This window comes from Rousettus aegyptiacus, unplaced genomic scaffold (genome assembly GCF_014176215.1).
Source record: "Rousettus aegyptiacus isolate mRouAeg1 unplaced genomic scaffold, mRouAeg1.p scaffold_m13_p_12, whole genome shotgun sequence".
Classification (NCBI taxonomy): Eukaryota; Metazoa; Chordata; class Mammalia; order Chiroptera; family Pteropodidae; genus Rousettus; species Rousettus aegyptiacus.
This window is the reverse complement of record NW_023416287.1, coordinates 35542947-35565286: the sequence shown is the minus strand read 5'-3', so window position 1 is coordinate 35565286 and position 22340 is coordinate 35542947. Positions and strand designations below refer to the sequence as shown.

Genomic DNA, 22340 nt, shown 5'->3' with positions numbered 1-22340 from the left:
TCATTCATCATTAGGGATGTGCAAAACCACAAAGAAATATTACTCCACATCCACTAGGATGCCTATAAGAAAAAATACAAACAATAATAAATATTGATAAGGATGCAGAGAAATCAGAATTCTATTACATTGTAGATGTGAATATTTAATGGTGCAGCTGCCTTGGACAACAGTTTGGCACTTCTTCCAAATATTAAACATAGAATTATCACATGACTCAGAAGTTTCATTCCGAGGTATATACAAAAACATTTACACAAATGCTCACTGCAGCACTGTTCATAATAGCTCTAAGTGGAAACCCAATTGTACATGAGCTGATAACTAGATAAACAAAATGTGGTTTATCCCTACAATGAAATATTAATCAGCAATAAAAAGTAATGAAATATTGGTACATGCTACAATATGCATAAACCTTGAATATATTTGCTAAGTGAGAGAATTCAGACACAAAAGGCTACATATTTTATGATGTGGTTTACATAAAATGTCCAGAAAAAGCAAATCCATACAGGCAGAAAGATTAGTGGTTGCCACAGACTAGGAGAATGGGGAGCAAGTGCTAATAATTGTGGGTTTCTTTTGGGGATGATGATATGTTCTAGAATTAGATTGTAGTGATGCTTGCATATCTTTGTAAATATACTAGAAATCACTTAATGGTGCATTTTAATAAGATGAATTCTAGGTATGTGACCATTGTTATTAGTGATTTCTTCTACATTGGTTTTGAGTATTGCAAAATGCAATGCTAAAGCTTTCTTTTGTCCAAGCAGCCTTTTAAACATGTCATAGATGCTTTGTATCTGATGTTATTGTCTTATGTAAGCACAAGACAAAGTAGATCCATGATCTCCTTATGTCTTGTAGTCTGCCTGTGATTGAAGAAGACAATGAACGTGGCCACCCACAATTTGTCTACTTCTGACCAGTAATTCTTTTACATTATCCACTACTTTATTACTTTCGAGCACACAACTAGAGGATATGCACAAAACGTAGCATGACTATAAGCTCTTCATCCACTCCTGGCCTTTGCCATATACGTTCCATTGTCAATTTATCCATCTTTCCTGTACTGACTTTCCATTCTATGAATAGTTCTTCAGAAGATTCATATGTTAACTGCAGAAACTGAAAAATTTCTTAGTAAGCCATCAACCATTGCCATCAAATGTAAAAAAGGCCTCGTGATTGTGTATGTTCAAATGCCTGATGAAACCAAAGCAGTACATTAAATATTTGTATCCTTTTTGAGTGTAGCATTTTATAATTCGGTAAAAGATTTTTACAGCATACTTTTAGAAGGAACTTTGCACATAGGATTCGGTGCTTCATTCACAATTACTGAGAATTATTGCAATTTAAAACATTATTTTGACATATTTTTGTTTAAAACTTAAGCTCCTCTTAACACGAAATTATGAAGAATTCTATTCTTAAAGCACTTAGAATTTTGCTGTTTTCCATTTTTAGAAGTAGGAACAAAATATTTGCTTTTACACAGTCTTCAAAGTATTTCTTCATTCTCTTTTTGTTATATTTGGATGGAAAATGTTTTATCACAGTGCTTTTGGCTCTTTTCCTTCCTCGTGGAATCTTGAGGTAGCAAAGTTGAAGTTCTGCTTTTACTTTGTCTTAAGATATGAAGTCTCACATAATACTTTTTCTTATAGCTTATATAGCCATAAGTAACTAAAAATTAATACAGTTCATGTAGGTGATTTTATTTAATGTTATAAATGCTAGTATATCAAACACATATTATTACTGTTTTACCTTACACTGTCATTGAAGTAAGTCATCAACATCATCAATAGGTTTTTGCAAACTGCTGCTTCAAGCGAAACGACATCTAGTGATGGCTAATTGATACAAATGAGTGTTAAATTAAGGTCCTATGGCATATTTATGGTCACAAAATCATCACTAAACTTCTAAATAAACATCAAAACCACTAAAATATTAAACATTTAAATGAATGTTAGCTGTGCATACATATAAGAAAGAGTAATAAAAACAGGTCAGATAATGATTTTCCAGCCTGATAATTCCAATTTCAGGCCTTGGGTGTCTAAAGCCTCTCCAGACAGCTCATTGAGAATGCCAGAAACTCACCCTGAACAGAATTCTTCCATTGCAGGGCCACTCACACACACACACACCCTCACGTAGACTGACACCATTAGACATGCCAATTCACCTAACGTGCACATTACTGAAATGTGGGCAAAAACTGGAGTTCCTGGAGAAAACCCACATGGACGTAGGGAGAGCATGCAAAGTCGACACAGACAGTGGCCCTGGCCAGGAATCGACTTTTTTTCTTTATCAACATTCTAATGAAATGATGTTGAGTAAAACATCATTTGACGATCTGCTATATTATTACGGACTAACTTGTGTCCGCCAAATTCATAAATTGAAACCCTTACTTCCAACATGACTATATTTGGAGATTTGGCCTTTAAGAAAGGGGACCATTGCAATGAAGTGAATATTGCAATAAAGTGAGTCACAAGAATTTTTTGGTTTCCCAGTGCATATAAAAGTTATGTTTATACTGTACTATAGTATAGTCTATTAAGTGTGCAATAGTATCATGTCTAAAAAATATACATGCCTTAATTAAAAAATACTTTATTACTAAAAAATGCTAACCATCATGTGAGGTTTCAGCAAGTCATAATCTTTTTGCTGGTAGAGGTCCTAACCTTAAAATTGTAAAAAACAAAATATCTGAGAGGCACAATAAAGTGAAGCACAATAAAATGAGGCATTCAAGGTTAATGTAAATAAAGTTAAATGAGGTCATAATAGTAGGACCCTAATTCAATAGGCCTGGTGTCCTTATAAGAAAAGGAAGAGACATCAGGAGCACATGCATAGGGGAAAGGTCATATGAGGACACAGCAAGAAGTTGTCCATCTACAAGCTAGGGAAGAGCCCTCACTAGAAACTGGGCACCTTAATCTGGGACTTTCGGCCTCCAGAAATATGAGGTAACAAATACATTCTGTTGTGAAAGCATCCCAGACTGTGGTATTCTGTTATGGCAGGTTGAGTAGACTAATACAATTATTTTTCAAATTTATATAAACATTGATTTGCTCAGAAAGTGTGAGATGGTTGGTCATATTAAAGTTATTCAGCTAGTACCCTCTTGTAAAATATTTACAATAATTATCAATTGCTTTCTCTGTTAAAATATTGAAAATACTAATGACTTTTATACATAAATTTAATGACTCACAATTATCATTAATTAGTACAACACTTTACTCTTTTAATAATAAATATACATTTACAGATTTTTCACTGCAAGATACATCTAAAATGCTTGCCTCTATTTGGAAAATATATTCAAATATTAAAATAAATCTAAAAGGCATGTCATTCTGTTACCAGCATTGTTTCCATACATTTAAGTGGAAATGCAAAGTAGAGCACAATATTGAGGCCAAAGCTAGACTCTGATGCATCCTTACACTTTGTGCCAGCACTTCCCATTAAATCCAATTAAACTCAAAATATCTAAATGAGAACTAGCGGACCAGAGATTCAGATCTTGTTTGGGAATGCAATGTCATTTTTAGAACGTTATAAATTTATGATCTGAAAAGTTTCACTTTCATGGTACTATAATAATAATAATAATAATAATAATAATAATAAGCCAACAGCATTTGAACAATCTTATATGGAACAATCTCTATGGATGAGTTCCTTCATTCTCCAAGAGCTAATTCTCTGAAGCTTTCAATCACAATGTGGGCTGCCACAGAGACTTAATGAAGCCTGTCTAAATGCCCTAGCCACCTTGGTGTGGAACTCATCATTTCCGTGATTGAGTCAGATGCTTACATTGGGATTAGGTAATAGCTTCACTGAAGAAGAACCCTTGTTTCTGGAAGAGCACCAGCAATATTCTGGGAGACTAACCTGATGAGTGTGTCAATGAGCAGTGTGTATTTTTAGATACATACTTTTCTTGACACTTCTTTGCCCCATGTATTATTTAGAACTTCGTTTTTAAATTTGTAACTGTTTTAGGATTTTCTAATTATCCTTCTGTTATTTCTAGCTATCCTTCTGTTAATAATTCTATTGTGGCCTATAAACATACTTTGTATGATTTCTAATCTTTTAAATTTATTACAGTATAATTTATGACTCAACATATAGTCAATATTAGTGAAAGTGCCATGTGAGCTTATGAGGAATGTGTATTCTGCTGTCGTTGGATGGAGTATTCTATAAATGTCAAGTTGATTGATAGTGCTATTCAGATCTACTATATCCTTATTGATTTTCTGCTTGCTTTGTCTATCAATTACTGAAAGGGGTGTTGAAGGTGTCAACTATGATAATGGTTTGTCTATTTCTCCTTGAAGTTCTATTAGTTTTTGCTTTACTTTTTTTTTAATGCTCTATTATTAGGTGCATACACTCTTAGGATTGTTATGTCTTCTTGGAGAACTTACCTCTTATTCATTTTGTAATGCCCTTCTTTGTCTCTGATAACTTTTCTTGTTCTGAAGTCAGTTTTGTATGAAATTAATGTAGTTACTCCAGTTTTCTTTTGATTAATGTTAGCATAGTATATCTTTTTCTATACCTTTCCTTTTAACCTATCTGATAGACAACATATATTTGGGTCTTGTTTTTGATTCAGTCTGATGATCTTTGTTTTTTAATTGCATATTTAGACCTTTTGTATTTACTAATTATTAATATAGTTAGTTTAATATCTGCCATGTTTGTAACTGTCCTCTATTCATTGCACTTGTTCTTTTTTTCTTTTCTTTTTCCTTTCCTTCTTCTGCCTTTTCTGGTTTTAATTGAGCATTTTATATTCCATTTTCTCTCCTCTCTTAGCATATAAATTATACTTTATTTTTAAAAAAGTTTCAGTGATTGCCCTAAAGTTTGCAGTATACATTTATTTACAACTAATCTAAGTTCACTTTCAAATAACACTATATCATTTGACATGTAATGTGGCTACTTTATAACAAGAGTATTCCCATTATTCTCTCTCATGATAATGCTGTCCTTCATTTCATGTATCCATATGCTATAATCACTCAATACATTGTTACTATTATTACTTTGAACAGTTCTCTTAAATATTCTGAAAATAAGAAGAATAAAATATTTTATTTCACCTTCCTTTTATTCCTTCTCTGATGCTCTTTCTTTATGTAGACCTATATAATTTTCCTCCTCCTTGAAGAAATTTTTAAACAATTTTCTGGACTGATGTGCTGGCAATGTATTTCTTCAGTTTTTGTTTTACTGAAAAATCTTTATTTTTCATTCAGTTTTGAAAGATAACTTTTCCGGATATAGAATTCTATATTTCTTTCCTTCAACACTTTGAATATTTCACCCACTCTCTGCTTGCTTGCATGGTTTCTGATGAGAAGTTTTCTGCAGTTCTTATCTTTATTTCTCTCTATAGAAGCCTCCTCTCCCATCTTCTTTCAAGACTTCATCATTGGTTTTCTGTAGTTTAAATATGCTATACCTCAGTGTAGATTTTTTGGTATTTATCTTGGTGTTTTCTGAGCTTCCTGGGGCTGTGGTTCTGTGTCTGTCATTAATTTTAGAAAATTTTTTGTTATTGCTTCTTCAAACATTTCTTCTTCTTTTTCTTATTCTGGTATTTCAATAGTGGGAATGTTATACTTTTTGAAATTTTCCCACAGTTTTAAGATATTTTGTTATAATTTATTTTGTTTTATTCAGTTTGGGGACTTTCTATGGCATACCTTTAAATTCTCTGATTCTTTCCTTAGCTGTGTTGAGTGTACTGAGGAGCCTATTAAAGGTTTTCTTCATTTCTGTTACAGCGCTTTTGATTTGTAGGGTTTTTTAAATTATTCTTTGTTACATTATCCATCTGTTCTTGAGTGTTGTCTACTTTTTTGATTACATTATCTATCTGTTCTTGAGTGTTGTCTATTTTTTCGATTATGGTCCTTAACATATTAATCATAGCTATTTTTAATTCCCTGTCTAGTTACTTAAAAATCTCTGTCATATCTAAGTCTGGTTCTAATGCTTCCTTTTTGTCTTCAAGCTGTGTTTTTTCTTCTTTTTAGCATGTATTTTACTATTTTATTAAAAGCTGAACATGATGTATTGGGCGATAAGAATGAAAGTAAAAGTCTTTAGTATAAAGTTTTATGTGTCTACAAGTTGAGCTGTGTTTAGTGTTCGTTATAACTGTAGGTGTCAGAGGCTTCAAATTCATTTAACATCTTTGTTTTTATCTCTCATGTTGCCATTGGGCTGCTTAAATAGAGTCTGCACTTTGTAGCTCTTTAGCTCTAATCCAATGTTTTTATACTGAGCTCTATTGATGTGGTGGTAAGTTTTCTGGGACAGGAAACATTCTATGACTGCATGATTAAATCTCAGTCTTTAATAGGCCAATTTTCCTGGGCCGTGACCTTCATAAGTGTTTCTTAGCTTTTACCCCCTCCTCTCAGGTTCTGGTAAAATCATTCCCCTTAGAAATTAAGTGCTTGCAATGAAGAACTCTCTGGGCACAGCTTACAAATGGTACTTTTCCACCTCCTGCTGCCACAAACATGAGGGAATCTTTCTTAGCTTTCCACTATAAGAATCTAGTTGGCTTCCTAAAAGTAGATCCAAAAAAGTGAGGGAGCCCCCTATGATCAAAGACTCCAAGAGTTTCTCACTCTCATGCTAGTCCACACTCAGCCTTCAGTTCATCAAAACTAGCACTTAAGTGATCCTACTCATTTATGGCTCTAGCAGCTTCTGCTCTAAATAAGCAGATTATCTGCATTCACTGCCTCTCCAGATTTGGAGGTGGTAGTTCATTCTCTGATCTCAAATCTTTGATGAGTCCAAGAAATTTTGTTTATTTTCAGTTCGTTCATTATTTTTCTTGTTTTAAGAGCAAACTAATCACTTCCAAGTTCTTTACATGTTGGAGCTGAAGTCAAAAGTCCTGAGTCCATATTTTTGTAATAATGAAGAAATCTAAATTAACAGTTCCCAATCTATTTGGCACCAGGAACTGGTTTCATGGAAGACAATTTTTCCATGGACTTGGGTGGGAACATGGTTTTGGGATGATTCAAGCACATTATTTATTGTGCACTTTATTTCTATTATTATTACATTGTAATATACAATTAAATAAATATACCCACAATGTAGAACCAGACGCCACCAGATGCAGCACTGCAATTAAAGTACATCAACTCATTTGCCACTATAAAGCCTGTCACTAGATGCAGCTTAATTGTCACTTGCTACTCATGGATAGGGTTTTGATATGAGTCTGTAAGCAATTGATTTATTTTGGTCTCTGTGCAGCTGAACCTCTCTGCTAATGTTAATCTGTGTTTGCAGACACTCCCCAGCACTAGCATCACCGCCTCAGCTCCACCTCAAATCATCAGGCATTAGATTCTCATAAGGAGCATGCAGCCTAGATATCTCACACGCATAGTTCATAATAGGGTTCATGCTTCTATTGGACTCTAATGCCTGATGATCTGAGGTGGAGCTGAGGAAGTGATGCTAGTGTTGAGAAGTGGCTGCAAATACAGATGAAGCATTACTTTCTGGCCCACTGCTTACCTCCTGCTGTGTGGTCCAGTTCCTAACAGGCCACAGACCAGTACCAGTCTGTGGCCTGGTGTCTGGGCTCCCTAAATCACATGGGCTTGAATAATAAAGGGATTTCTTTGCTCATATAACTAGGAATTTCTAAAGTAGTTCAAGCCTTATGTTTGGTTTGATCTTATGACTCAACAATACCAATAAAAACACAGACTTATTTCATTTCTCTGTTCTGCCTCCTTAGTATTATCTACAACCTGGGCACAAGGTGGCTGTCAAAAAATCCCACAGCTATATGTTCCTTCAGGGAGAAAGAATAACTCTTTTTCAATGCTGAAAAAAAGTCTAGGTTTCCATCTTGATTGAACAATCCTAAGTCGTGTTCATTGCATCAGTTAGCTATTGCCACAAAAAGCTGTGTTGCAACCAGATTACCTTGGTGCCATTTCACAATAAGTGTCACTGATGTGTCTAAAGTCTGTCTAAAGGAAGCTATGCTAATGTCATCTGGGCTCCCTCACATGGCTTCAGGTTGTGCGTGCAGCAGTCTATGCTAATTTAAGCTGGGGTGCACTGGGTGGCTTCACTTCAAGCTAGGAAGGCTCTCCTCTATCTATCTCTCACTCTCCTTGGATCTGAGACTGAATCATGTTATTGTCATAGAAATGACAGGGGTGCAAGAGGGGAACACAAAAAGCTTCTTAAAGCTCATGCTTGAAACTTGCACAGCATTAATTCTACCCATGTGCTACTCTTCAAAGGAAGCTACACAGCCAAGGCCAGACTCAAGGGACAGAAAAGTATATTCTGCCCTCAGTGAAGCCATGATAAAGGCATAAGCATTGGCGGAGATTAAAGTCAAACACTCAGTCTAGTGGCCTCACAATTCACCAGCCAGTTTTCACAGGACTGTGAATGGCCCGATTGACAAGAACCAGTAAAAATCCATGGCCTGGAGCTACTGATTAATTTACACTGTACTACTTTGCTACAAAGTACTACAGGCTGGGTAACTGGGCAACAACAGAAATTTATTTTTTTACCTTAACCTGTATAGGGACATCTTCTCCTTCCTGTGTCTTCACATGGTCTTCCCTCTGTGCATGTCTGTGTCCCAATTTCACATTCTTATAAGGACTCCAGTCATAATGGATTAAGACCCAACCTAGGAAAAGTAACCAAAAATATCCACCACACGGAAGGGACTGAGGGAGCAGTATTGTGGGTACCACACCCCAGGTCACAGAATATGTCACCCAGAAACATGGTTGAGTCAGCTCTTATCACAAGATGTAAAAGCAGTATACTTCCACACCAGGAGCCTGATGAAGGCTGTGTTCTGCCGTTATAGGAAGTACAAGTCCCCTACCCTCTGAAGTCTGCTGGAGGTCTCTCTTTAGTGCAAATAATTATTTTACCATGTATCTTTGTGAGAAGATGGAAAAGGACTACTCCAACTATTGTATCAAAATCAATAAGAATGGAAATAATCTACCAAAAAATTTGGTGACCTCTCAGCCACTTTCTTGAACAGGCCTTCTTTCAGGTATAACTGGATTTTTTTTCTAGATGACAACCTCCTATTGATATCTCTAAAATAACACAAAGTTTACAAGTGAGTATTTGAGGCTTTTCTTGGCACACCTGAGCCATCTTTCCCTAATAAGAGAGCAGGAGTAATTCAACATTACAACAGTATAATCATGGGTGTACTTAAGTTAGGCTCAAGTTAACAGGTCATGAAAAGTCATAGGTGTGAGCACCTGTGACTGGGGAGCACAATATCCATGCGGTAGTCTGTACTAAGAACCACCATGGGGAAAGTGCAAGTGCTGATGGACTCACAGTATTAGTTTGTTGTAGCTGCTATAGCAAAGCATCACAGACTGGGTGGTTTAGACAATAGAAATTTATTGTGTTTATAATCAAGATATTGACAGGGTTGCTTCCTCCTACAATGTGAAGAATCTGTCCTAGCTTCTGGTGGTTTGCTGGCAATCTTTGCCATTCCTTGGTTTGTATCTCCCAATCTCTGCCTCCATCTTCACTTGGAATTCTCCATGTATGTGTCTTTGTGTAAATTTATATTTTTATAAGGACACTAGTCATATTGGATCAGGGCTCACCCTAATGATCTCATATTAATTAAACTAATTACATCTACAACTACGTTATTGCCAAATAGGATCATATTCTGAGATACTAAAGGTTAGGGACTCAGCATATGAATTTTAGGGAAACACAATTGAATCCATAATAATAAGAAAAGTATCCATTAACCACAGAGACACTATTTCTTATAACAAAGACCAAAATAGATTGTAGCATCAAGTCAAAGTAATATGTCATAACATCATCATTGGGAGGAACCACAGTAATGCTATCTGGGTCCTCAATTTTCTTTAGTTATGTTTTAATTCAGGAGTAAAATTTAGGACACCTAAAGAGTAGACATTTTTCAAACAATCTTCACTGAATATTGTTTTTCTAAATTAAACTACTGATAATTTTGAGATTATACACTGTGGCCAGGGCATGAAATGCAGCCTTTTTGAATATCCTGTTAAATATAGTTTCGTATGTCTTAACAGCAAAATAGACAGACCACACACTTGAAGAGGAGGCTAGCCCACTTAGTCTCAAAAGTGAGCTGATGGGGTATCCAGAAAGCAATTTGGGTGATAAATAATGGGAACTGAGTTGAGGCGCCTAAACAAATAAATATGAAGATGTTCATAAGCATTCAGGATGTTTTCCAAATCACAATGGCAAGAATGGAGAAGCCCCAGGAATAGGGAGTTGATATTCCATAGGAAACTCAAGCAGTCATCACTTTCTATTTCTCACCTGTGTACTTCTCTGCTTTACTTCACCCTTCTTTATTTTTTTCTCTTTGTCTTCTTTTCTTCTCTGCCTTATTCTCATTTTTCTTTTTCCTCTTTTTTGTTCCCCCACTCTTCCTCCTTTTTATTCTTCTCCTCTTACATTCTTTCTCTTTTATCTGGTCTCCCTGCCCTCTTTTGGTTTCCAATTCATATGTAGATAAACAATCTTCTGGATATGTCACACCTGAAAATGCTAGGCAAAATAGTGAAGTATTTTCTTCCCCCAAGAGTTCATTTTTGGTAAAAGACAGAAAAATAAGTTTTTCTACAAGGGCCATCTGCTTCTAAATAATAATTTGAAAATCTTGTTACATATTATATACTTAAAATGATACACAAAAATAATAATGGAGAAGTGGGAATAACAGATTAGGTACTGTAAATTTATTAAGGCTTACCTAAATCAAGAAGCAGCACACACAAACCTAATTTATGCAAACTAAAAATGTATATAAACAGTACACTATTCTGATACTGGATCATGATACATTACTTGTACATATAACTACTACTGTTATTAATAAACCTCTGGGACACTTAGTTTTATGCCTAACAAAACATCAGCAAGTCTTTAAAATCTTCGCTTTCTCCTTTTAAGGAGGGTATTTCTAGACACTAATTTTCCTATCTAATATTCAAATATAGAAAACACCTGATTCCACAAAGTCTTTTAATTGGTGAGGCCTCAAGTCCTGTTTTCTAGCTTGAATTTTTGAATAGTAAACAGTCCATGGAGACCACACACAAATACTATGACAGGAGAGTTGCTATGTTAAGTCTTTTGATGGTACATGATTTGTGATGAATCTTTATGACATGTTGAGCAACGCATTGAAAGGGATCCCATCTGGTTTATTAATACTTTGTGCAACCACTGTAGAGGTCTATTCAAGTGAAGTTCAATTCAGTAAAAAGTGCTTATTACCCTGTGCCTTTGATATTCTGCTCCCCACCCTTTCACAAAACTCATTCTATGGAGAACATTCTAGGTAGTTTATATATTGCTTAAAACCATGATTAACAGACTGAGCCAGAAGACCAGCAAATTTCTGATTGTTGAAGATTTTCAGATTATAGACCAGTGGAATTTTACATTATTGCAGGGCGCCAGTCATATCTCTTATCATAATTGGGGCTCTGCACAAAGATTGCACTATCACTTAGGCACTTAGCAAAAATTTCCCACCTATGGAATACAAGCACACTCCTATTTCTATATATCTTCTTTTCATTTCTACTGTAGCATTTTGGTTGACACTGGAGAGTAAATCTAAGCAGAACCTTTCTGAATTTGATGGATCCATGAAGCCATCTACAGTGAATGAGGGCTATGATGTATGAAAGTTCTCTCCAACTCTCTAGTTTAATTCATAATGTGCTATTGAACACAAAAATGCAGGTTCTGAGTAAGTAACTGGCTGTAAATCCAAACTATGATTAATAGGGGGAGAGTAGTAGGAGATAGTTCTGCTGGAGACCTTGTATCCATACTTTGTTTCAACAGTTGATTGCTTATGTCTGGCTTCACTGCTATATACAAGAGGTGGCATTTTTAGGGTGTAGTTACTCTGTGGCTCAATTCCCACTGTAAAATTATTGTTTTCTGGAATGAAGTGGGTATAATCATTCGGATGTGGTAGTTCTGTTAAGATGTCAGTGTGCAGTGGCACCAATTCTAGTGTCTCGAACTCTCTGGTAGCAAAACTGGTGTCTCAACTCTCTGGTAGCAGTAAGGTTTTACACATACTTCATCCTTTTTAAGATTAAAAGCATATTCATAGTTTTCGATTGCTTTGAGTTCATGATGACTGTGAAGATCAGGCCAACACCATAATCAGCAATGTATAACACATGAGAGTCCTTTTTGATGAGATACATGAAAGTGGCCATGGAGAGACCTGGTTGGTTCAGAGAAGCTGTAAAAGGCTGTTGTATCCCACCAATCAATCACATTTGGTGTACTCAGTCCCCAAATTTCAGAGTAAGTGCTCGGTAAGATGATATGTTTAGTATTAGAATTTTGAGTAGTGATGGGTTTCTCAAGCCCATCTTATCATCTTGCTTTCTTTAGCTTCTTTGACAAACTTTTAACTGCTTTCTCACACCACTTTTCTTCCTGCCTGTTCTGCTCTTCTCCACCTGCTTCTCCAGATCCACCAGCTGATTTCTTCCATCCCAGTAGTTTCTTTGCAACTGGTAGAATGAGTGGCAAGATGGATGACATGTTCTTACCAAAGGCAGCAATCAGCACTAAGAAAATATTCTGCTTTATCTAACCTAGACTGAGGCTTAGGCTGAGAATTTAGCTGAGGGAATATCCAGCAGGCTATTTTGGTAGTGAAAAATGCTGAGGCCATAAATGACATGAATGTGCAAATTGAGGAGGAGGAAGCACTGGAGTTAGATGTACTCTGGTGGCTCCTCTCATCCCAGTGGTCATACCCCAGGATGATGTCATGTACATGATGGCAGGAGGGAAAGTCAGAGACCCAAAAAGTATGAAAAGTTATGCTGGAGACCTCTGAAAAAGCCAAGACCCTGGACTCCTCCAAGAATGATCCAAGACTTCTTCCCTTGGTTCTGTTGCAGAAGTATGAATATATCATGCTTAGGTTAACACTGGCTCTGGGCATAGTAGAGAAAAAAGAAGTCTACCTTGAGAATTCCCAACCATAATCTCACATTTTCTGTGAGTATAGAGCTTAAATTTATACTCCTATGTGATATGATAAAAATTTTGGCTGAAGCCAAAAATACTAGGTTAAACATTGTCCAAGGTTGGTGGCTACACCTAGACACCTTGCAGGAGCAAAACAAACTTTTCTCTAAACGAATCCCCTTAAAAACTGGCCTCAAGCAATTCATGCTTAGGTTAACACTGGCTCTGGACATACAAAAGTCCAGGAAAACTCTCTCTCTCTCTCTCTCTCTCTCTCTCTCTCTCTCTCTCTCTCTCTCTCTCTCTCTCTCTGACAGTATGTCTCTCTGTTTCTCTCACTTATACACACACACACACACACACACACACACACACACACACACACACTATCATCACCATCACCACCACCACCACTACCACCATCACCAAATCCAAAAGGATACAAGCTGCCATGGGAAAAAGACAACAAAAACAATAGCCCACAGAGTCACACTCACAAAGGCTGATGATATTGGAATTATTAGATAAGGATAAATATAAAAGAAACATGTTTAATATATTTAAAGATATAAAAGAGTACATGAAAGAAGTAAATGAAAAAGAATTTTAAATAATTAAACAGTATTGAGAGAAAGAAAAATTTAAATAATGAAGATTTGAAACTCAGTGGACATGTTAAACAGCAGATTAGACACAGCAAAAGAGAAAAAATATTAGATAAATGGAAGATAGAATTGAAAAAATTATACAGACTGAACCACAAAGAAAAAAAAGAGATAAAGAGGTTCATATAGAACATTAAATCATAATAAATAAAAAGAAACCTAACCTAGACATGTAGTAGGCTAAAAGGCATAACCCATACACAAAATGTGAAACAGTCAAAAATAAAAAAAAAACAGATTCATGATGAAGAAACAGAAATTAAACTCATAACTTGCTTATCACAAGCAACGAAGAAAGTAGACATTAGTTAATACCTTGTCTTCGAGATGTTGTATTATATCTTTGAAGAAGTTGCAGTTGCTGCTGCTGCAGAGCTCTTCTGCCCATTTCTGCTCTTGACTCACTGCTGTTCACTCTCGCCGAGGAACAAGTTGGTCAGGAAGCTGCACCAGTAGCCATGGCTTTTGAAGATACTAAAGAAGCACTCCTGAAATGAGAGGTGGCGATTCACCTAGTCAGAATTACTCTAACCAGCCTTAAGGTAAAATCTTTGGAGAACACGTTTGCTGACTTGGTCAGAAGGACGAATGAAAATAATCTCAAAGTAAAAGAACCAGACCTGATAGATGCCTACCAAGATTCTGAGAATCACAAGAAAAACACCCTGTGGGGAAGGTTCTAAAACTTGGGATCATTTTCAGATGAGGATCCATAAGTGACTTATTGACTTGCACAATCCTTCTGGGATTGTCAAGCAGCTTTCTTCCACCAGTATCCAACCAGGAGTCAATGTTAAAAGTCACCATTGTAGATGCTTAAATCAACCTTTTAAATTAACTATCAGTTGTTAAAAAAAAAAGATGTTATAGGAAATAACCCATAAAACTATTTTTCATGAATGACTACAAAAACAATAGGGGGTTGGGAATTCTGAAAAAATAAAAATATAGAGAATCTCAGAAAAGGATGTCCACAAATGTGTTTCAGAGTAAATAAAAATGATTCCAGAGTTAAAACATGGAATGGTGAGAAAGACAATGTTAGAAAATCTAAACAAACTTGACTGTATTAAAGATAACTATCACAGCTAATGTAATATTTACATATAGTATAATGGAATGGAATGGAATGGAATGGAATGGAATGGAATGGAATGGAATGGAATGGAATAGAATAGAATAGAATAGAATAGAATAGAATAGAATAGAATAGAATAGAATAGAATAGAATAGAATAGCACTTACCTCTGTTTTATCTAAATGGAAACTCAGACTGGAAAAAAAAAAAAGTAGGAATGCTCAAAGACACTACAAGGCCAACTAACAACCCACACATGCCTGGAGCAAAATACTATGAACCGATGTATACTATAGACTGCCTAAGACTCAGGATGGAAAGCTTTGGGAGTGTTTCATTAGAAAATGATGACATTCAAAGCACATGGACATAGGGGTTATTTAGAAATCTATGCCATTTAAATGTCTGGGGGAAGATTCACACTTATAAAAGACCCTAAGCTTTTACCTTGGGCTAACCTCTAGTATTAGTTCAAGTCTAGGTAAGTTTTGAAGGAATGCCTGAATCAGAAGCAGTTTGTAAAGACTAAGACAGGTGGGATTTTTTTTTCAGCTCCTGGAGTTTTAAGAGATCACTGTCAGAAAACTAGCTGAATGTAGATAAGGAACAGAAATTTCAGTGACCACACATGATGAAGAATACAGTTTTTGAAAAAAAAAAAGTTTTGAAAAAGTCTATTTGTGTGTGTGTGTGTGTGTGTGCATGCGCATGCGTGCACGCGTGTGTAACAAATTCTGGGGAAGAGAGAGTATCTGATTTCCAGAGTTACCACACTGTAATATTGAAATGTCCAGTTTTCAAAAAATAATCTCAAAGTATGCAAAGAAAGAGGACAGTATCAACTTTTCAAAAGAACAAAACCAATTAACAGAAATCCCCCAAGGAAGCTGAGATATCAGACTTACCAAAGTCTTTAAAACAACTGTCTTAAAGATGCTCAAAAAGCTAAAGGAAAATATGGACAAAGAAGTTAAGGGAATAAGGAGAACAATGTTTTAACAAAATGGGAATACCAATAAAGAAATGGAAATTATAAAAAGAGACCAAATAGACATTTTGGAGCTGAAAAGTATAATAACCAAAATAAATATTTTACTAGAGGGGTCCAACAGTAGATTGAAGAAAGCAAATGAAATAATAGAGCACTTGAAGATAGGATAACTGAAATTTTCCAGTTTAAGAAGCAGAGGTTAAAAAAGGAATGAAAAAAAGATGAATCGGGTATAAGGGACCCAATGGAAAGCATCAAGTGAACCAACATACACATAAGAAATTCTCAGATGGAGAAGTGAGAAAGTGATAGAAAAATAGTATTTGTAGAAATCTTGGCTGAAAAATCCCCCAGTTTGATGAAAAACATGAATCTCCAACTCCAAGAAGCTCAGTGAACTCTAAGATACATTGTATTCAAATCATTGAAAGCCAGAGACAAAGATAGAATTTTGAAAGCGGCAAGAGAGAAGCAACTTACACATACAAGAGATCCTCAATAAAATTAACAACTTATTTTCATGAGAAACTATGGAAGTTAGTTAGAATGAATGGGATGATATCTTTAAAGTGCTGAAAGAAAAAAAACCTAACCAAGAATTCTATATCTGACAAAATTTTCCTATAAAAATGGATGAGATATTAAAACATATCAAGATAAACAAAAGTTAATGGAATCTATTATCATTAGATCTAACCTACAACAAAACACTAAAGGGAGTTCTTCAGGCTGAAATAAATAGACTCTAAATAGTAATTAAAACACGAGTGAAGAAATAATACAGGGTAAATACAGGTGCAAATAAAAAAATGATATAGTTATATCTTTAGATTGTAACTACATGTTTCATTTCTTACATGATTTAAAAGACAAATACGTAAAAATAATTATAAATCTACATTATTGGGCACACAATGTATAAAGATGTAATTTGTAAGAAAAATAATATACGAAAGACAGAGCTGTTTAGAGGCAGAGATTGTATGTGCTATTTAAGCTGAGTTGTTTTCAATTCAAATTAGAGCATTATAAATTTAAGATGTTAAATGTAATTCTCATGGTAACTGAAAAGCTAATGGCATAAGAGATAAAAGAGTCATGAAATATAGGTAAAAATTTTAATTTACCAGGAAGATATAATAATTTTAAATTTCTAATCATCTAAAAATAAAACTTCAAATTAAAATATTTTAGTCAGACTGTTAGATTTTATCACACTGCTCCCAACAATTAATAATCCAAGTACACTCACAACTGCTAAGATCACAGGAGATTTGAACAAGACAGTTATCACACTTGATCTGTGGACAATATATGTTTACTAGACATAGTAAAAAGAAAAAGTAATAATGGAAATTAGAAAATATTTTTCATGATAATGAAATAATGCTTATTTAAAACTCTGGGGCAATTGAAAAAGTAGCAGAGTGGCATTTATAAATGTATGACCTTAAAAACACACATATTACATAAGCAATACTGAAAGGAAATAAGCTTAACATTCAATTTAAGAAGTTAGTAGAAGATCACTGAACTTAAATGAAGTAAAGAAAATAAATAATAAAGATAAGAACAAAAAGAAATGAAACACAAAGTAAAGATAAAATCAAGACAATCAATTATACCAAAAATGGGATTTTTAAGCAGATTAAAAATTCACAAACCTCTAACAAAATTAATCAGAGAGAAAAAATAAAGAAAGAGAAGAAGAAAGAAGAAAGGGAAAAAGGGAGGAACCAATAACATATCAGAAATAAAAAAGGGTACCTCACCATTAGTGTAGTAAACAGGATTAAGAGGATATTATGATTATGCCAATAAATATGGATAAAATAGATAAATTATTAGAAACATACAATTTACCAAAGCTTACTCAAAGAATAAATAGAAAAATATGATTGATGTGTAATAATAATAATAATAAAACTTCATTATTACTTTAAAATTTTGTACAAATAAAATATCAGGCTCAGACAGTTTTGCAGGTGAATTCACCTGTGTGTTCAAAGAATGGATAATTCTACACCTGTATAAATTCTTCACAGCAAAAATGAGGTAATGCCTTGACAGTAAAGCCAGACAAGACCAGTATGAGAAGGGAAAATTACAATTTCAAACATAACTAGAGAGGTACAAAGTCCTAAATAGAATATTGACACTTTGAATGTAGACATGAAAATAATACATGTAATATGACTATGGTGGGTTTATTCCTAGAACACAAGGTTAGATCAACAATAGAAATCTACTAAAATTACTGAAGTGAGTTTAAGTTTATATAGAACCTTTCAACCCAAATAGTGCTGAAATAAAACTATAGGCCAGTGGTTGATAACTGGGGGCATCAAAAAATATTTTCTACAGGACAGAAATTATTTAAATAGAACCCTAATGGAAAAATTCAGAAAAAAAATTGCTTGATTGAGCTACTCAAAAATTTAAAACTAGGTTCAATAAAAGATTCCAATAAGTGAAAATGAAGACCACAAATTGGGAGAAGATATTTGCCTCATATTTAAGGTAAAGAATTAAAATCAAGAATGTATTAACATCTCTTATAAATCCAGGAAAAAAAATAGCAAAATAGGAAAATTAGTAAACATGAACATCCACTTCAAAGAAGAATAAAAACAAATGACCAATTCACATGCAAAAACATCCTCATGTTCATTAGCAATCAGGAAAATGCAAATAAAAGCATAAATTATATAAATTTGTTCGTATCTTCTTGGTTACACTCATATATAGAGTATAAAACAAAATCAATAAATAAACAAATAAAACATACGAAAAAATAGAAAAAACAGGCTTATAAATGCAGACAATAGAATGGTGGTTCACAGAGGAGAAGTGGGTGGGGTGATGAAGAAGATAAAGGGGTTGAATACAAGGTGATGAGAGGAGACTATACTTTGAATGGGGAGCACACAATAGAGTATACATATGTCATATTATAAAGTTGTATTTCTTAAATTTATATAATGTTATTAACCAATGTTACCCCAATAAATTAAATTTAAGGAAAAGAAAAAAGTATATATTAAGAAGTCTTCGCCAAATGTTGAATGGGAATGTTCCTTCTCAATTATGAAGTATAACTTGGTAAAAATTACTTTGGTAAATACAGTTGACCCTTGAACAACATGGGTTTGAACTGTGTGGGTCCACTTATAAGAGGAACTTAAAATATAAATACATATAGTACAGTAAATATATTTTCTCTTCCTTATAATTTTCTTAATAACATTTTCTTTTCTCTAACTTACATTATTGTAAGAATACGGTATACAATACAGATACAAATATGTGTTAATTGACCATTTATGTTATTGGTAAGGCTTCCAGTCAGCAGTCAGCTATTATTAGTTAAGTTTTGGGGAAGTCAAAATTTATATATGGATTTTTTACTGTGTTGGAGTTGGTGCTCCAAACCCCTGCATTCCTTGGAGATATACTATAATTTGGTTTTAAGCATAAAAGCTGACTATATCTATCCTGGATCATAATAATATATATACATATAAATATATAGATATATACATATATAATTAGAGAGACATATATGTCATTTGTAATATATATATGGTATATTCTATATGTTTCTTGTGACCTAGAATCTCCATTTAACATATTTGACCTAGAAAAACAATGCACCAAGTAAAAGGTAAAACATTTTTTCATAGCATCATTGTCAGAATCTAGAAATAGCCTATCTGGTCAAAGTTTATCGAAAAATACATTTAATACATTCCACAATGCAGCAGGAAAAACTGAGAAAATTATAGTTAGGTACATCAATATCGATAAATTTCAGAAAAAGATCATGCTAGGTAGAAAAGAAATCAATTTTTAGAAGAATGACCAAGGCATGATTCCATTTATGTAAAGTTCAGAAATCAAGTCATATATTATCTAGAAATACACACACATGGTAAAACTAAGAAAGAAAAGTGAGGAAATGATTGATACTATGACAGGAAGTGTGTAGACGCATCTGAGGAAAGGTACATGGAAGGCCGAGACACAGGTTTTTGACTTTTAACAAATAAATATTATTCTTTAAAATGTACATACATGTTACATACTTATGTATTATATATTTTATAGGGTTTTTTTTAATGGTTACTTATAGATCCTGTCTTCAGGTTATATTTCCAGCCATCTGAAGAGAGACGGAAATTCTCTAGGTCCAAAATTTAACTCTGGATAACGTATCCAGTGCTGAATTAGTCATCTGTTTTGGAAGACTGGACCAGAGTGGCATGATAAAACATGCAGACAGAAGTGCTCCTATTGCTGATATAACCATGTAGGGAGAAGAGAAAGAGAAGAAAGAAGTTCCCAGAATATGATTGGATGGGAATTATTTTGGTATATAACCCAACATTTGTTCACAAGTTTGAGCTAGGTTACCTTCAGATAATTTTTAAAATAATTTTCAGATAACTTTTTGAATTTTTAACCTAGAAAATCTAAAATGAGTATATCCAAACATTCATAGAAAGTTACAGATATGGGCAGGGAAACTCTGGTGAAGTACCATCATTCTACCAGCTAGTATCCCAGCTTTCTCACCAAGAGAATTCTGGACCAATTTGGCCAATGAGAGGCACTGACAGAAGATACTAAACAGAAGTGAGAATAGCCAGTGCACTTCTCCCTCTCTATTTTCCCACTGTTTTCCAGCAGTGGATGGATATCTCCTTTATGATCTCAAATACAAGGAGCAGATGGTTAGAAGTTTATCTGATGAGTAAGTTCATTTGATAAGAATGTGGGTGGGATTTGAGAAAAATAAAAAAGAATCTTAAGAATCCTGATGGAAAAGAGATGCGGGACTGCAAGAGAAAATAAAGGATGCTTAAGCAGTTGTGAGAACCCAGACAAAGATGAATAAAATGAATATAGATTTGACCCAATGTACAAAAAGACTGTGAATTGAACTTAGAAGATGTGGGTGGGAATCCCAGCTCAACCACTCTGACTTCAGGGCTAAACCATTCTGAGTCTCAGTTTCTTCATCTATAAATTAGAGACAGTTATGACAATAACACCGGCTTCACTGGGCTGCTTTGAAAATATGTGCAAAAGACACAGCAGAATCAGTAGCATGCCCAACAACTCTCAAGAGCTGAAAGTAAATCTTAGTGTACTTTTACTTCTCTGCCCATTTAACAATGCTTACCAACCCAGCTGGTGAAGATTGAACTGTACGGCTGAGTAGTTGATGGCAGGGGCTGCTTCCATCTCAGAGAGTCAAAGGCAGGTATAGACCTGCAAGTCAGATGGATGCCAAGGGAGGTCCATCTCAGACTTGGTGGAGAGAAATCGAGCAAATGCCCATGTATTTGTTATCTATTACTGAATAACAAACAAATCACTCCAAAAGCTTAGTAGCTTAAAACAATAATAATTATTTACTATGCTTCATGGTTTCTGGATCAGGAATTCAATCAAAGCACAGAGAAAATGGCTTGTCCCTGCTCCACAATGTCTGGGACCTCATCAGGAAGACTCCAAAGCTGGGGGCTGGAATTGTCTGAAGGATCATTCACCTACCAGTCTGGTTGGCTGACTATTGTCTGGTAATTTAGCACCTTTAGCTAGGGCTGTTGGCTGGAACACATGGCCTGTACTTCTTCACAGTAAGATAGCTGAGTTTCAAGGGAGAGAAGTGAGAATGAATCACTATAATTGTTTTGGAACAAAGTAAATGCACCCCCAAGGTTCTGAAGGTAGTCACAGATATTACCCAGACACTTGGCCAGCCAGCCAATACAGAACGAAATGGAGATTTGTTAACAAGAGGGGAAAATGACTGCTAGATAAGAAAACACTGGTGTCTTCCATGCACACATAGCATTCAGCACTATCCAGCTACATTTCCACCCACTTCTCTAATTTACTTAAGTGAAAGATACTTCTCCAACATTGTCAAATTTATCCAAGAGGTGTCTAGACCAAACATTTGTTTGGTTCATTTCCCTGGATGCCTATTCCACTTATCCGTATCTCTTCTGGCTTCCAGATATACCATAAATCTCTCTCTCTCACAGCTCTTGACGACCTGCATTCCTACACCACCAGTTATTTATATTTCTCTTTTAACTTTCGCCTTTAGAGCTATCTTTTTTTATATGCCTTTAAAAATAATTAACAAACTTGTAAAAACAGTTTTAGATTTGCAGAAAAATAGAGTGGAAAGTACAGAATTCCTATAAACTCCTCCTTCCTCCCCAATTTCCCATACTGTTAAAATCATCTTATCAACCAAATAAAAAGGCAACCAATGGAATGGGAGAAAATATTTGCAAGTCATATATCTGATGAGGGGTTAACATATAAAATATATAAAAATTCACAGAACTCAATTTAAAAAAAATCCAAATTCCTGATAAAAAATAAAAAGTGGGCAGAATTGAATAGACATTTTCCCAAAAAAAAAAAAAAAAAA

General features: G+C 34.7%; 1 pseudogene; it reads right to left on the bottom strand.

Moving 5' to 3' along the window:
- Positions 1-11265: 11265 nt before the first annotated feature.
- On the bottom strand, positions 11266-12043 carry LOC107511601 (annotated as a pseudogene).
- Between the last annotated feature and the right edge of the window lie 10297 nt (positions 12044-22340).